At 43.1% G+C, this 5,222-nt stretch overlaps 1 pseudogene; it reads left to right on the top strand.

Moving 5' to 3' along the window:
- The first annotated feature begins 364 nt into the window (after positions 1–364).
- On the top strand, positions 365–2,336 carry LOC125367050 (annotated as a pseudogene).
- Positions 2,337–5,222: the final 2,886 nt, after the last annotated feature.

The raw sequence follows: 5,222 nt of genomic DNA, 5'->3' as shown, positions 1-5,222 counted from the left end.
TGACATAGACCAGATGAGCATACAAAAGTGGCAGGAGTAAAAGCAGTTTGACAAATCTGGAGAAGCAACACTGCTAAGAAAAGGAAGGGAGGAGAATTCCGCTGGGGACCTAAAGAGAAATAGAAGTTGGAGTCACTCCTGGAAGTCTTCTGTTTGCCACGTTCTCAGTTCAGGCCCGATCCTTAGGAGGAATTTCTCATGCCAGTGTGGAGGAGGTTAGACACACTTACACACAGACCACATACAAAACACTTAACATAAGCCCATATCACAGCACGGTAGCAAATTGTTCAAAACACAGGTAACAGGCTATGCACGGAACAGACTAAGCACAGATTTCTCCAAAAAATGGCTGTCTCCAAAAATGCCTGTGCTGAGGAACAATTTACTGAAGTCGCAGCGCATGTTAAATTGTTCAAAACGAGGTAACCGACTACGCTCAGAGGAACAAACTACACATGGATCCAAAAAATGTTTGTCTCCAAAATGTCTGTACCAAGGAACAATTTACCCACATGGGGGTCTGGGGTTCTCTCCCACAGATCCCATTAGCAGCCCTATAGAGCGTCCACCAAGGCTCTTTTGCCAGCCTCACACACACACATGCTGCAGGGCCACAGCACACATACACGTCGGCAATGCCTCACTCAACTTACCGGCCAGATTGTCATGAACCCTTGGTCGGGTATCTGGGTGGGCTTAAGGGGGTATCCAGTACAAGCCCCCACTGCAATGCTCAACTGTGGATCCCCCAAAAGACCACCAGAGACCAAGACCAATGCAAGCAGCAAAAAGGGTGTTTATTTCTGGCTAGCTCAGTCCTCCACACACTCAGTAAACTGATGACGTTAAGAGGCCCTGAGCCTAGGGCTTCCAGCTGTTTTATACATTCTTTGGGGAAGGCAGGGACTTACCATACATCATAGCATCTTTTAATTAGATACTGGAAACCACACCTGGGTGGGAGAGTTCTGGAATAACTCCAAAACTTGTTTTTCTTCTCTGCCAGTCAATCTTATGGGTGTTTATGGTTTCTCTGTGAACTCCCTGTTACAGGGCATTTTATGGTCTTTAATGGGAAGCAAGGGGTGTGGGGTAGGGCTTACAGTAAGGTCAGTCAGGTACAAAATGGGGTCTTAGTACAATGTGAAGTTACTCTGGTCCTTCACTGTTCCTCTACAGCCTTTCTATAGAGCTGTGCACTCATCTCCAGCCTATTTGTGTACTATGCAAATCTGTGCAATAAATATCTGTTCCTGGTTATCATGGCACTTTTGGATTTCCTGATAAAAAAAAAGGGTTGTTCACCCTTATTAAGCTGGGCCAAATTTTAAGGTGCAGCAAATTTTGGAATATCATGCTAAAAAGGAAGAATCATGATGAAACCCTGATTCAAGTTGAAAGAGTTGGAAAAAGGAGTCACAGAAAGGAAAAAATTGTCAAAGTGAAGCATCTAGAAAACAAAACCAAGCCAGATGCAGGGGTTCTTGGTGCAGATTTGAGAGAAGGATTATGGGTACTAAGCAGGTCCTAACACACTGCAGGACAAATTTCCCCACAACACCCAACACTACCTTCAGCTTCATTTTTATCCCCAGGACCAGAGATAAAGGAGGATGAAATGATCTCAGGATGGTCCCCAACAGAACACTAAATGCCAGAATTTCCCACTTGAGTCCTACTGACCTGAGAAAGGAATATCTCCTCCTTTGCATTTTCTATGTGTATCAAGAGTAGTCCAGTTGACTTAACATATGGCTTTTTTGGTGCTCCAAATCTGTGTTGCTGAGGAGGGATAAGGTACAGAGGGCTGCGGACAGAGAGTTCTGGCTCAGGGCTTTGCCACATGAATCAGGCTCATAAGGAAGGCAATCTCAAATCACCCAGCTGACCAGAGACAGGCAAAGGTGGTGGTCCTGGGAGGGAGGTGGATCTTACCATACTACATTAAAAAATGCTGGGCACGAGTGTTGCTGTTTTCAAGCTGCTGCCGCTGCTTCTGTTACTAAAGGGAAAACTGTGGGGGTAAGGATAGTGTGCGAAAAATGTGAAAAGAAATTTGGTACTGTCATCACTCCTGATACATGGAAGGATGGTGCAAGGAATACCACAGAAAGTGGTGGAAGAAAACTGAATGAAAATAAAGCTTTGACTTCAAAGAAAGCAAGATTTGATCCATATGGAAAGAACAAATTCTCCACTTGCAGAATTTGTAAAAGTTCTGTAAACCAACCAGGTTCTCATTATTTCCAGGGCTGTGCCTACAAAAAGGCATCTGTGCAATGTGTGGCAAAAAGGTTTTGGATACCAAAAACTACAAGCAAACCTCTGTCTAATTTATTTATGGATATTGCAAGGTGAGGTGGAGATTATTGATGTTTTATTCTGAACTTGTCATTTAGACAAAATTCTTCTCTAACTCTCTTAGTTCTTAGAATCCACAGTCTTAATCATAATTTCACTGGATACTTAAATATTGAAAGCCATTATTGCAAAATAATTCTTAAGTAATTACTCCAGACACCGATCAAAGACTAGTTGAATTTCTGATTGCTTTTCGTTTGTTCTTGAAGCCAAACTGCCAGTTCCTTTCATGCATTAATAAGAACATAAAGAACATTGATTTGGCCAATGAATGTACTAGATTTCAGTAAGACATATATTATGCCTGTTACCTTTAATTCAAATTGTTATGAAAACCAGAGAAAAGTGTCCATCCATGTTCATGTGTAATGAAAATGAATCCACTCTCTGGGAAAACTCCTTAAAGCAGAAAGCTCTTTTTTTTTTCTTTTTAACCATTTCTTTCCCACACTCCCCTAGCCCCATTAAATAAAAAAACAAACCAAAAAAAAAATGCTGGGCATGAGTAGCTCACAGTTGACTTCCTAGCAACTCAGGAATCTAACATCGAATATCAAGTTCAAAGCTAGCCCAGGCAGAAATGTTCTACTCAGAAAAAGCTGGAAGTGGTGCTGCTGAGAGACCTAGGACTGAACAAGGGAAGCTCAGGAACATCACTCAGGACCAGGGTGCCAGCCTCAGAACTGGAAGACACACACACACACACACACACACACACACACACACACACACACACACACACACCCCTAGAGAAAGGCTGCAATTTACCATGTCACCTTGTGAGTGCAAGGCATCTTGATCCATGTCACCACTTCAATCTTTCTCCCCCATCTCTCCCAACCCACGTTCTCATGTGTGCTAGTTTCATTTCCGCATTTAAGCATCAAATATTAGGAATTCATTTGCCCACCCTCCTTCTGTCCATTCATTTACCCTGATTGCCCTTGACCTCCTTCCTCTCCCCCACACCACAAGTCCTGGTATTCTGTGTGTGAGTGTGTGACTGTCCTGGGTCTTGAACACAAGGCCTGTGCATTATTATTAAGCAATTATGCTTAAGGCTAGTATTCTACAACTTGAGACACAGCTCCGCTTCCAGCTTTTGTGTGCAGGATTATTGATCATGGAGTAACAGAGCTTTTTCCTGCTGGGGCTGGCTTTGAACTGTGGTCCTCAAATCGCAGTCGGCTTTCTGAGCTGCAAGGATTTGAGGAGTGACAGTATGCCAAGGGATGATATACTTTGTTTTTCTTCAAATACCTCTGAACCATCAGAAAATTGGGACTAAGTGCATAGTAAATAGAAAGAACCAAAAATATATGAAATGAAATTCCAATTGACCTGTCTCTAGCTACAATTTCTGACTGTGCCATTACTAGAAAAAGGAGTAAAAGTTGCTTATTTGTTGAAATGATTCCAACTATGTAAACTAATATCTAATGCAAGAGAAACCCACTTGAACACATATGTAAGTTTCATCTTAGGAGGGCTTAATATTCCCAGGGCATTTTCTGTCCCTAATGCCATGCACACAATTTATATCAGGCCTTATCAAGATGTTGTAGCACTTGGGGACAAAGATGCAGCCCAGGAGCCCTGCACTGGAGGCCAAGATGGAGAAGACCTCCACAGCCACCATGACCATACCCTTGGCACTGTGGTAGACAGGCAGGAAGGTGAGCCACACACTGAAGAACACCAGCATGCTGAAGGTCAGGAACTTGGCTTCATTGAAGGTGTCAGGCAGTTTTCTGGCCAGGAAAGCCACAGTGAAGCTGGCCAGGGCCAGGGAGCCCAGGTATGCCAAGACAGAGTAGAAGGCAATGAGGGAGCCCTTGTTACACAGGATGATGAGATGGCCATGTTCAGAGTGTATGTCTGTGTCAATGAAGGGAGGAGAGGTACCCAGCCAGATTCCACAGAGAGTCACCTGGATCAGAGTGCAGATGGGAATGATGAAGTTAGTAGCCCCTGACACCAGCAGCCACCTCATCCTTCTCCCTGGAGAAGTGACCTTGAAGGCCAGAACCACAGTTACTGTTTTGGCCAAAACAGCAGAAACAGCGACAGTGAATACAACCCCAAATGTGGTTTGCCATAGAATGCAGGTGATTTTGTTTGGACAGCCAATAAAGAGCAAGGAGCAGAGGAAACAGAAGATGAGGAGAGGAGCAGGATGTAGCTGAGAGCCTGGTTATTCGCCTTGACAGTGGGGGTGTTGTGATGTTTCACAAAGACCCCAAGAACAGCTGCTGTGAGTGTAGATAAACCAAGAGCCATGCAGGCCAAGGCCATCCCCAAGGGCTCGCCATAAGCCAGGAAGCTTGCAGCTCTTGGGAGGCACTGGTTTCTCTGTGTGTTGGCATACTGGTGATCTGGACACTTCACACACTGCTCCATGTCTGGTGAGGAAATGAAATAACCATTAGTTCCTTTCCAGTACTTAAAATGAAATTAGGAAATACTTACCTAGAAATTTTTTTTGACATATTGATAATTACTAGCATCAACTTCATATGACGAAGTGTTACTAGACATATTTCATATTATTTTTATAATTTCATCATGTTCCTACACTTGGCTCCAAACTCTAGTTGGAACTATTAATTTACAATTAAAATCATTCATTTTCTTCTTTCCCATTCCTAATATCCTAACAATAATTTAGACATCTCTTCATACTTCCATAATATTTTTCAGCCTTTTTTGTACACAACTCAATGTGCTTATTTAAAATGGAGACTAAAAGATGTCCTCTGCTGTGAACTTACCTGTCCCATTAGCCATCTCATTCTCTGAGCAAGGGGTACAATCAAAGCAACAGGCAGCCTTTCCCTCCTGAATTGATTTCCTGAATC

Source organism: Perognathus longimembris, chromosome 18 (assembly GCF_023159225.1).
Source record: "Perognathus longimembris pacificus isolate PPM17 chromosome 18, ASM2315922v1, whole genome shotgun sequence".
Classification (NCBI taxonomy): Eukaryota; Metazoa; Chordata; class Mammalia; order Rodentia; family Heteromyidae; genus Perognathus; species Perognathus longimembris.
This window is presented reverse-complemented; position numbering and strand designations above follow the sequence as displayed.